Source organism: Chionomys nivalis, chromosome 9 (assembly GCF_950005125.1).
Source record: "Chionomys nivalis chromosome 9, mChiNiv1.1, whole genome shotgun sequence".
NCBI lineage: Eukaryota > Metazoa > Chordata > Mammalia > Rodentia > Cricetidae > Chionomys > Chionomys nivalis.
The window spans coordinates 37,601,267-37,614,286 of record NC_080094.1 but is presented as its reverse complement, the minus strand read 5'-3'; positions in this window follow the sequence as shown (position 1 = coordinate 37,614,286).

Here is a 13,020-nt window from a genome sequence, read left to right as displayed (position 1 = left end):
TAGACAAAACTTTATCCAAACTAACCAAAAGGCAGAGAGAATATCCAAATTAACAAAATCAGAAATGAAAGGGGGTACATAACAACAGACACAGAGGAAATTCAGAGTATCATTAGGTCATGTTTCAAAATCCTGTTCCCCACAAAATTGGAAAACATAAAAGAAATGGACAACTTACAAATATCACTTATCAAAATTAAATCAGATCAGATAAGCAAATTGAATACACCTATAACTGATAAAGAAATAGGAACAGTTTAAAGCAAAGAAAACCATCCCACAAATTATAATCCCAGAGAACCTAGACAACAATGAGGACCCTAAGAGAGACATACATATAGATCTAATCTATATGGGAAGTAGAAAAATACAAGATCTTCTGAGTAAATTGGGATCATGGGAACCATGGAAAAGGGTTGAATGGGAGGGGAAAGGAAAGGAGGGGAGCAGAGAAAAATGTATAGCTCAATAAAATCAATAAAAAACACCAGTATTTTATGGGACACGACAACATTGTGGAACATACAGACTGACAATAGATGTGACTACTTGACAAGCAAAGTTGCAGCATGGATTGAGGAGGGACTAATGAAATTCTACCGTATCTAAGAGGATATTAGCCTTTGATGGCTGTGGGGGAAGAGAGATCAGAGTTCTTCAGCCCTATGATGCTACCCATGATCCAGTATACACTCCTATACAGATGCACATGCAGGCAGCACCAAGTGGACTAAGTGGGTTAAAATTAAAACCTACATGAAGTTGGGAAGGAAAAGAGGTGGTGGGTAGATAAAGGAGGAAATGAAGAGCAGAGAATGGGGAAGAGATCTGAAGCATTATATGCATGTATAAAATTTTTACACAACAACCGTGTCAAAAATAAATGACTATAGTGTTTGGAGTTGGGGCCATTGAAAATTAGAATGTGAATATGCTTTTTAGGCAATGCCTTCATTATTCTGTATTTCAACTAGAATTAGAGGGTGAGTAGTCTCACAGACACTCACATGCATGCTTTTCTTCTCCTTCCTTTTCTTCTTCTTGTCCCTCTTCTTTCTCTTCTTCTTCTCTTTCTCCTCCTCCTTTCCTTCTTCTTCTTGACACCAAACATCTTTCTCTTCTTCTTCCTCTTGTTCCTCTTCTCCTTCTCCTCATCCTTTCCTCCTTTTTCCTGATGCCAACCACCATAAAGTGATGAAGTCAGGCGTGACTCATAAGACAGCTGGTGACATCTGTATAGACTTTCTACCCCTCAAATTATTAACTATACAAACTCCCTGTGTATATAAAGAAATTAGCCTCATCGATTTTATTATATTCCTGGAAACTGGCAAGTAGATGATCATTGTTTATTTATTGCTGGTTGTTTTTATTCTTAGCTCCTTGCTTTTTTTGGTCTGATGGGGGCCTGCCACCCAGCTCCCAAATAAATGATACGGAGGCGTATTCTTACTTACAAATACCCAACCTTAGCTTGGCTTGTTCCTTGCCAGCTTTTCTTAATTTAAATTATCCCATCTACTTTTTGTTTCTGGGCTTTTCTCTTTCACTATTTCTGTATATCTTTGTTTACTTCTCTTTCTGTGGCTTGCTGTGTAGCTGGGTGGCTGGTCCTCCTTTTTCCTGCTCCTGGATCTTTCTCCTATAATTCTCTCTGCCTGTCAGTCCTACCTATCTTTTCTCCTGTCTTGCTGTTAGACTGATCAGTTATTTTAAATAGGCAAAGTAACACAGCTTCACAGAGTTAAACAAATGCAACATAAAAGAATGCAGCACAGCTTTGCATCATTATTAAACAAATATTCCACAGCACCAATAAATGTAATACATCTTAAAATTATATTCCCCAACAATTGTTAGGGCCAGGGACACAAAAATTGGGAAGAGTCTGCTTGAATTAGAAGTAGCACATCCTCAACACCTGGGTATAAAGTATGGCCAGAAAATTGGTCATAATGGATTAAAATGAATTAGGAGACTTCCAGTTCTACAGAGTGGATTGAAGGGACACAACCATTGCTGCATGTCAACAGGTAAGAGGGTTTATTCTTCTCAGAGGTGAATGTTCCCTGGAGGGTTTTGTGGAGGTTTAGCTGCTTTGTGTGAAAAATAGAGAAGATGACTGGTTTGATGCTCTTTTGAAAGACGCTCATGGACCTGATTTGAGTAGAACATAGAAGTTTCACTGCAAAGAGTTAGGCTGTAGAAAAATGAAGTGGTGAATGGAGTCTTATTCAGAAAGTTCTTTTCTACACTTATATCTTCTAAGGTTCTACCTTTGTTTTCTTCTAGAACTTTTAGTATTTCCAGTTTCACATTAGGGCCTTTGGTCTACATAGTTAATTTCTGTGACGGGTGATAAATGTGGTCTCATTTCATTTTTTCTATTTGTGACAATCAGTTTTCCCCACTCCATTTGTTGAAAATGCTGTCTTCTCTCCTACCCTCCTTCCTCTCTCTCACTCCTCTCTCTCTCTCTCTCTCTGTCTCTCTCTCTCTCTCTCTCTCTGTCTCTCTCTCTCTGTCTCTCTCTCTCTCTGTGTGTGTGTGTGTGTGTGTTGGCATCTTTGTCAATTTTCTGTGGCGGGGGAATTTAGGGGACTCTCATCATATCATCTTCAAGTAGAAATGGTTCACTTCTTTCCTACTTGTGCCATCACTTGAACTTCTTTCTCTGGCCTTATTTCTGTAACTAGGGCTTCAAGGACTACATTGTAACACTGGAAAGCAAAGGGATTGAGTATTTTAAACATCAAAGTGTCTAGAAGACTTGTGCATATGGGGTGAGAGGAAAAGACCACAGATAAATATAGTAAAAAATACTGGAATTCAAGACTTCCCAAGTTCTTGAATGTGCTCTCCAAAGACATGACTCGAGATGCAGATAGAGATTATTCGAGTGTGAGATGCCAAGATATCCAAACAGCCAGGATGATGATTGAAATGGGTTAAGGAACACAGACGTGCAAGTACCAGTGTTTGAAGAGCAACACAGTTGTCTAGCTCATGAAGGGTGTTGCCTTAAGGAAGTAGCATAAACATCTACAGGTAATAAACGGTATAAGCAATGTCATAAACATTTCTAAACCTTTCCTTGTATCTGACTCTGCTAAATGGCATTACCTGACAAGATCTGAGGAATTTGGTGCCACTAAAAGGCAAACAAACAAGATAATTATCACAAGAAAAACATTGGAGATTGTGCAATATATAGGAATCCAAATCAGCCATAAAATGTACCTACCCAAATGCCTACAGCCAAGACAAAATGAGGATAGATCCAATAGAACACAGACAAGATAGTGTGATGAAATCAAAGAGAATCACTTGTTTAAAAATATTTATTTTTATATTACATGTGTATGTTTCTGTGTGATCGTGAGTAAAGATACTTGAGGGGAACATATGTTTGGGATTCTTGTAACTTGGGATTGAGGTGGTTGGAAGCTGCATAAAGTGGGCCATGGGAGCTACTGTAGGGTCCTCTGCAAGAGCAACTAATGTATGCTCCTTACTACTGCTCCCGCTACAGCCCCCTAGACTTTTTTTTCTAATTCTAATTTTTATATGAATGCATATTTAAGAAATATAAGAGTTGTTTATTGAATTGGCTGCATACTGTAAGCTAAAGGTCATGATGTATAGAAAAGGGTGGAGGGATGAGACTAAATTGGCAAGACTGGCCCACTGACCTGGATAGGGAAGACCCACCCATTAAGATGTGTGGAACTGGACATTGAGCATGCTGCCTTCTGCTTGCTTCCGCACACAAAGGAAACCTTTGCAATAGATGGTAAGACAACTCTCCATGTATTTCCTGCTTTCTTTTCTACTATCACATGTTGAGTGCTTTTGAGCCCCTGTGGTGTGTTGCACCAGGCCACTGTGAGAAGCTTTTGTTTATTGTTTTCCTTTCTGCCTTCCTATTTCACTCCTCACCCCCTTTCTTTAGAAGTTGGCTCTGTCTTTCTTGACTGTTTCTATCTCTGTGCTTGGAGACTCTCCCCACTCCCTCTGTTTGTTTACTCCTCCTATATACGTCAATCTATTAACAGATCTTCAAGGCACCTTGGAACTAAAAGAATTTTTGAAAAAAACAACAGTTACTACTATCCCTCCAGTCTTCTAGAACTACAAGCTTTCAGCTTCTACTGTCAATCACAGAAAGCTCCTTTAGAGGTCAAATCAGAGGCCATTATGAAATGCCAAAGGCTCTCAAAAGGTTTATCTGCAGCTTTCTGATAATAAGGTGTTGGAGAAAGAGAGTCTAACCATCCTCTGAGTTATGAATAGAATGGGCTAACCCCTGATGCTCAGTGTAAAAACCAAAATTCTTAACTGTTCTGTTTTGTCCTACAAATTGAGAACACACACCGCTAACTCTGAAGAGCTGCGGTCATAAAACCTAACAAAGGTATCACAGACCAGTCAGGATTTAGACGCAGGAATAGGGTGTTAGAGAAGCACTAAATAAAACGAGGTAGTGAGGAGTGTGCAGTAGAGAGTTCCCAGCAATTTACCAGCTGAGAGCATCCCTGACTCCCCAGAGGTCACGCTTAAGGGAAGTGGTGCCACCCACAACCTTTCTTTCCCCCTGATTTAGAATTTCTTTTTGGACCTCCAGGACAACTTTTTCTTCCCATCAAATGTCTCTATCTCTCCATCCCTTCATGGAGCTAACTGCACACACAACGTACCAGTTTCTTTGCTCTGAACAACTCCAGAAATGAAGAATCTGCTGACAGCTGATAAATAATGAATGGATTAATACAAGTTGTCGTCTTGGTTAAAGAAAATGGTTTAATTGTTGTTAAAGAACTTTCAATGCTTAATTAATAACTTCAGAAAATTTCAGTATATTATCTTACGCATAAAACAGAATTAATCTTTTGTTAAAAATAGACAAATGTTTATCAAAACATTCATGAAAATTATGTATTTATCCTTTAAAACATACACATTTAGGGGTAGGTAAGAACTTTTTTTCACTTTTGCCTTTTTTACTGAAGTTATTTGATAAAGATGTTAAATAGAACTGGGATCATTGACAAGTAACTAGAGACATTCTTCCACTATAACATTGATTCATTAATCAATTAGAGAAGTTCTTAATATACAATAAATATTAAAAATTTAAGCTTATATTCTCCTTTTTATGGATTTTTATTGAACTCTACATTTTTCTATGCTCCCCTCCCTGCCTCTCCCCTCCTTGGATGTCAGTGTGGCGATTTCTCAGAAAATTAGGAAACAACCTTCCTCAAAACCCAGTAATACCACTTTGGGGTGTATATCCAAAGGACGCTCAATTGTACCACAAGGACATTTGCTGAACTATTTTCATAGCCGCATTGTTTGTCATAGCCAGAACTTAGAAACAACTTAAATGCCCTTAAACTAAAGAATGGATAAAAAAAAAAGTGGTACATTTACACAATGGAGTACTACACAGCAGAAAAAATAACGACATCTTGAATTTTGCAGGAAAATTGATGGAGTTAGAAAACATTTTCAGTGAGGTAACCCAGAAACAGAAAGACATTTGTCACATGTACTCACTCATGAGTGTTTTTTGAATATAAAACAAAGAAAACCAGCCCACAAATCACAATCCCAGACAACAATGAGGACACACACACACACATACAAACATATATAGAGCTAATCTACATGGGAAGTAGAAAGAGATAAGACCTCCTGAGTAAATTGAGAGCATGGGGACCTTGGGAGAGGGTTGAATAAAATGTTTTTATTAGGTCTGGTAACAAGGTTATAACCCTGAATAAATGTCTAAAATGTTCTAAGTTTTACTTAATTATTTACTGGAGATTTCAAAACAATAGCTACTTCACTGTGTAGAGGGAAGGGTTTATTGGTCATGGATTTAAGTATATTTCAGTTATTATAAAAGTGGCTGCTAACTCCACATCCCCCCTTGAGGTTCAACTACCTATTAATTGAAGAGATCAGTATCTTGGGGAAAGGTTTCTACTTTGCTTCAGAAGAGTGAAGTCGTAACTAAAGCTACTTTCTCTCCCATATCCAGCTGAACAAGAGGAACCTCTCTTACCCTCCCCCAACAATTTAATATTTTCAGCAACACAGATAAATTCACTTTTCACTGTCTTCACACTAATTATCTGCAAATTCAGTCTTTCCCTTCTTCTATTAGCATGGTCATTCATTTTGTGTATTTAAGTTTTTCTAGAAGGATCGTTGTTGCTGCTACTTACTCTTCATTTCTCCATATAGTGATATTCCCTAACTTATTGGAAACTTCATGGTTTTTGAAACAGTTCCACATATGTTACCTCACTAATCCAAAATTGGAAAGGATGTCTTTGAAATAATAACAATTTGTCACCCAGCATTTTCTTGGGAAGATGCATTTTAGCATGTTGAAAGTAGATGAAGAAATGGGAACAAAAGTTACCTTTGTGGAATCATTGGTCATTTATCTGGACCCCCCAATGAGTTAGTAATTATTTCAACAACAAATGGGGAGAGATTTATAACCGAGCAGAATCTAACTAGCTGTCTTTCCACCGTCTGCCCCTTTGGGGGCTCATATTCTGCAACATACCCTATGTTGAAAGCCAAGTCGAACTCACATTTCACAGTGAGTCAATGTTTTTGTGTGTGCAACTGATCTGCAGAAAATACATCAAAACAACTGTCAAGAGAAATGGGTCTTTTTGAGAAACGGAGTTAGAGCAACAGATGTTTACATATCCCAGCATGAAGGGAGAGCCTTCCCTCACACATACAACCCTTCCCTCATATACAATGCTAAGGTGTTCAGTTTGGGAAGCATTATGAAAACATCACAATAACATTGGCATGGGTTACACTTCAAGGGTTTTAGGAATGTGAACTTCTTTCCTTTTGCCTGTGAAGGTTGCCACTCACCTGTCAGATTTTTAAATAAAATAGCTATTTTTAGACTCCCTTCCATTAAAACAAAACAAACAAGAAAAAAAAAAAACAGAAAATAGACTATTAGCTTGCCAAAACTGAGATGGGGAAGGTGTACAGTAGTGGATTGGGAAGTTAACTGTAAATCCCTGTTCTGGACCTAATTGGGATGGTTTTAAAAGCTTGACACATGCCTTGTTATGTCAACTATCAAATTCAGAAATCACAGAAAACCATTACTTAGGTAAACTTTACCACATATAAATAGCATCTGCATAATGTTTACATGCATTTAGGAGATAGAATTGAATTTCCTTTAACCATCTTGACTCGAAAAAAAAGCCGGAACCCTTACTTTTGTCCTACCTGTACTTTGCTGCTACGTGTGCATTTCCCTGGATTCAGTAGTTCACTACAGCAAAACTGTTCTGGAAGCTGAGGGGTGAGGACTCACGTCGGCTTCTTCCTCTCTCTGTCTTACTTCTTCATGCTCTGCATGCAAATTGGATGTTATTTCTGATTCTCCAGGAAACAGAAATAATTACTTTGGAGCACATCTTTGTGTGAAGAAATTTGGATGTATGTGGCTCAATGTTTAAGCAGTGATGTTATCGAACTAACTGTAGGTGTGTGGTCTTTCTTCTCTTAACCATTGAGTTACTTGTATATATAAATTATATATATATATATGTGTGTGTGTGTGTGTGTGTTATATATATACACACATATGAAATTGAGATGATCAGAAGAAATATATTCTGATATGGCAAAAGTAAAACCACTAAATTAAATATTTCTATGATCACCTTCATCTTTAGTTTATGCCTTTATGTCCCAGTGTATGTATACAGCTTAGTGTGAATGGAAGTGATGTGCTGTTAACAAAGTTGGCATTGAGCCAGAGAGGTATTACTTTGTCAATGAATATGAAACAGATCATCATTTTGAGGTGTTAAAATTATATTCAGTATTGGACTGTTAATGAAAATCTCACAGTATTTAACTAGGATACCCACAGGAGACGATCAAGAAATAATTTTTTTAGTCAGTGAGGCTGGCAGAAATTTTACAAAATTCCCATCCCTTGAATACATTCTCTTTATCATTGGTCCTCAACCTGCCATTCGGAGGTCACATAACAGATACTGACATTACCATTCACAACAGCAGCAAAATCGCTGTTATGAAGTAGCAACAAAATACTTTTATGGTTAAGGTCACCACTCCAGGAAGGTTGAGGACCACTGCTCTCTGTAATCCCCTCCATGTCCATGCGAACAGATGCCCACATGGAACGAGACATCACTCTGATTAATGAAATTACTGGTGGAAAGTAGAAAGGCTTTTCACATACAGTATAGGTTCCCCACTTTCCGACTCTACAATAGTAGTACCTTGGTGTGTTTCTGTCGTCTGTAATATAATACCTAAGGCTTATTGTTTCCTGAAGAGCAAGTAGACAAAGATCAAAAGACTGTATCTGGTAAGCATCTCTTTGGTGCTTCATTCTAAGGAGGAAGAGGGAAGGTTATCCAGCACATAGTCCTTTGCACGGAGGAGAGATGAAGGGTTATGATTTGCACTTCTGTCCTTTGATAACTGTCATATCCCCAGCCATGAAGGTAAAATCCACATGACCCGAATACTTTACATTGGGCACCATCTCTCCATTTCCAGCTCATGATCTTTGAGTGATAGAGTCAAACCATAGCAGGGAAAGTAGCATGTTTGAATATTACTTAATTAGGTACATTTTTAAATAGGAGATATATAGATAAGACAATAAGAACTCAGTAATGACACTTTCTATTTTGTAAAGAGGAATGACCTCATAGGTACCCTTGATATCACAGTTGTAAAACTCCAAGCTCTGCCAACAGAAGGAAACTTCAAGAAGGGCCTGAGGTTAGAAGCCCTATCAACTAAAGCCCTCAGCAGAAGACCCAACAAACCCGCCAATATTCCTGTCCCATAGAAACTAAATGCATTTGTGATGGTGTGAGCTGCTAAATATGTAACTGCTTGTTGCTTTGTGGGTGAAAGAGACTACAGTAATATTTGGACAGAGCATAGACTAGTGTTCCCGAAGAAGGCCAGTCCCAGGTCATTCCTTTCCCATCCACTGTTCACATTCTAGTGTTGGAAGCCTGATTGACAACATCTTATCTTCAAATGGCTGCCACGATGCACTCCATGTTGAAGCTCTGAGTGATGTGTGATAGGTTGTTCAGGGTGGAGGGGAGGGAATGGAAACAACATTTATTTTTATCCTGCTCTCCCTGTGACAGAGGTATCACACAACTCTGTCTGCCATTGTTAACCTGCGGATCCTGTAACCATTGTCTGTTAAAGACCGAACAATAGATACTATTTGTCTTCGAGTAGCATAGATTGAATGAGCAAAGGATGGCTATTCCTAGAAGTGCTGAGCTCTTCTCCACATCCACTTCACTTTAGAAAGAGTACCAGCTGGTCACCTTAAATAACTGAAAACATAATGCAAAATGAAGCTTCTGTTTGACTAAGCAGCCTGATTTACGTTCATATCTCTGCCTCCTGAGCATCACTCCATGCCTTGTTCCCTAAACATCAGAGACAATGTTTATTTTAGCAGCCATAGAGAAACTCTGAAAAAGATGGCAAGCGTATACTTTATCCACCTATCCAGACAGCCACCTCTCCTGCCCATTCACTGGGCCTCCTAGTACACACAGCGACTTTGCTTAGCACAGCCTTGCAGGATGCAGTGGAAAGGACCAATATAGTGTCTGGCTGCCAGCCCATCTCAGCAGAATTATCCTGCCTGGGTCTCTGCCAATCAAATAATAATGAATTGCTCTGGTGGAAAAGATCAAACAGTGGGGACGGGCCATAAGAGGAAGAGCACATCTGCTAAGAGAGCCCACCAAAAACGTTGCAAAGTGTTTCTGTTTATGAAATAATTCAAGTCTGAAGCTGATTCAAGGACAAGCCAGTGGCCTTAGGAGAGAAGACAGACATAAATACTAAATCCACCAAGGATAATTTAAAAGTAACATGCACACTCACACTCAAACACACACACACACACACAGAGAGAGAGAGAGAGAGAGAGAGAGAGAGAGAGAGAGAGAGAGAGAGAGAGAGAGAGAGAGAGAGGGAGGGAGGGAGGGAGAAGTGGGAGAATATATGGAATTATAGGTAACTGCAAACACTATAAGATATAACTTAAGACTGGATTTTTCTATGCGTCTAAGATAAAAAGGATTTCAGCAATTCACAGAAATGCTTTAGACACGGCACATGTGATCCTAATTTAATGTTGTTTGTAAAGATTTTAAGTTCTTGGCTTTGGACTTGATTACAAGTAATTTAAATGAACAGAGCTAAACGTTTATTTTCTGGCATATGTCCTAGGAATTCTCTCCATTTGTCAACAAACATTGTAAGTTCCAGTAATTACTAGATATTTGTATTATCCACCTATAGCCTAGGCACAAAATCTACCTTAGGGAAAGGAGAAGGGGAAAGCTTGCCATTCCCGGGACTTCGATGTCATAGATTAAGTCCCCTGCTTCATTACATTTGGACCTTCAATATGCTTATGGTGAATTTCATCCTTCTAACAGTACGACGATATCTTCAGTGTGCTAAAAGCTTTCTGTCCAGTGACTACTCAGTAGCCCCAAAGTATTTAGCACAACACTCCAAATGTGTATCTGCTGGAATTGTGAGGTAAGACTGAGTTGAGAAATTCATAACCAGGATGATGGCGTTACAAACACTTGGCCAGGAGGCCTCCCCTGCCTTTCCTTCAGATGCAAATAGCTCTCTGCATCTGACAAAAGCCAAGGAGGCTGGACAAAGAGTGGCAGGCTGGGGACAGGAAGAGGGGTCCCTACCACAGGGTTATAAATAGGTTTCTTTTGCGTGATCTGCATAAAAGTCCTCAGAGTGGCCTGGCTGCTGCTGCCCTATCTTCTCACAGACTGTCAGCGCAGACAGCAGGAAGGACTGCAGAGAGAAGGGGAGATTTAATAAAGGTTAGCCAGTGTGTTCGTGATTGTCCGGGGCCAGAGAGGTCATTCAGAATGCAGATGGGGTCCCATTGCACCACAAGGACAGTTACCCCACAGCCCCCAAAGCAGACTCCTGTCAAGACTCTCTGTAGACATTTCAATATGTACATACTCAAGTCCCTTATGCAAAATGGCCCAGTATTTGCATATGACCTGCATATTTGGAAGCATTTTGGATTATCTTTCCCGAATGAAATATGAATGCCGTGCACACAGTTGTTAAACTGCACTCTTTAGTGAGTTATGACAAAATAAAGTTCACATGATTAGTACACATGCAATTTCCATTTACAGTTGGTTGAAGACGTAGGTGTGTAGCCTAAAATACTGAGGGCCAGCAGTATTGCCTCTTCCAAATCATTTGCTCTTGGTTTGACTGCTGACTATGGTTTCAAGTACTTTCTCCTTTTCCTGGGCAGAGTAAACTACAGCAAACAGCAATGACCCAGGTGACTTTCCTGTGCTTCAGAGGATAAGTCCAGAGAAGAAAAGGGATGCAAGGACTTGGGGAAGTGTTTGCCACTCTTTAAGCCATCCTGTTCTCCATGATGCTCAGGCTTTATGGTCTGGTGTATCTGTGTTTTAGCTGTGATCACAGAGTATTATTTTGAACCCACTGAGCAGAACTATTGTTCTCAGAACACATATCTATCACAGCCTTCCTTTCCTTAAACCCCACAGCAACCCACCACTTATCTGTGTGTATGTGTGGGTGTGTGCAGAGGAGGCAGAGAATACACTCACAGTCTCCTTGTGGCTGTCTAAAATTATAAACACTTCCAAAGCAAATATGTATATGTATACGTATATGTATGTATGTGTGCTTGTGTTCTGTACACACATATCTAGGATAAAGCTTGACTTACAAATGAAACACAGTACAGGTTTAACAACAGTAACTGGTAAGAACAAATGTAACACAATACTACCAAACAAAGTTACTGACATGAGAAAAATTAATCAATTGCCTATTTATGGAATTTTTCAATCATTAATTTGGACTGTGGCTAGCTGATGGGGACAAATAAAATTATAGATCATGAAGCATAAATAAGCGGGATTCAAACTACATGTTTCTCTCTACCCCTTACTTGATTCTGAAGTCTCAGGTTGGTGGGGTCTGCCGGACTGTATTTGTTTTCTAGAGACAAAAGCTTTAAGCTGCAGAAGTAGCTTATGACTGTGCTACATACTGCTGTTTCCTGCATGTGGGCAGTACCTCAGGATAAGAGAAGAATAAACTGCCTGTGTTTGTCCTTTCCACATCACTGGGAATAACTGTCTTCAACCTCAGTAAGTCTCACTTAATAATGAGCCTGTAATTATGAACCATCTCCAAATTCCACAAAACTCTGGACATTTTAAGAATATTTAGCCAGGCAGTGGTGGCGCACGCCTTTAATCCCAGCTCTCTGGAGGCAGAGGCAGGCAGATCTCTATGAATTCGAGGCCAGCCTGCTCTACAAGAGCTAGTTCCGGGACAGGCTCCAAAGCTACAGAGAAACCCTGTCTCGAAAAACCAAAAAAAAAAAGAAAAAAAAAGAAAAAAAAAAGAATATTTACTTTCTTCTTTAATCCTCAGAGGGCCTTAAGATACTGACCTTTGGAATATCACAATGTTCTCATTTCACAAGTGACTGAAGGCTGACAATGTATACAAACTTTTTTTGCGTACAATTCCTTGCAATCTTATAGAAGGAGTTACAGAGAAATTAAGAAAAATAAATAGCCGTGTCACTAAACCCTAAAGCGTTTCTACTGGGAACATACTGATGAATTTTCTTCCAGTTTTCTTCTCTGTGTGTGTTCATGTATGTGTGTGTTAGTGTTAGTGTGTGTTCATGTGTGTATTTGTGGATATACATGTAGAGGCCAAGGGTGAAGTGATTTCATCAATCTCTCACTGAATCTGGAGCTTCCCAATTCAGCCAGGCTGAGTAGCCAGTGAGACATTTGCTGACAACTAACAGTGCTATTTGTAAAAGTTGAAGAACATTTAGGAGATGGGTTCTAGCTTGAGGAAATTGGCTCTTAGATCGTAGCCCTA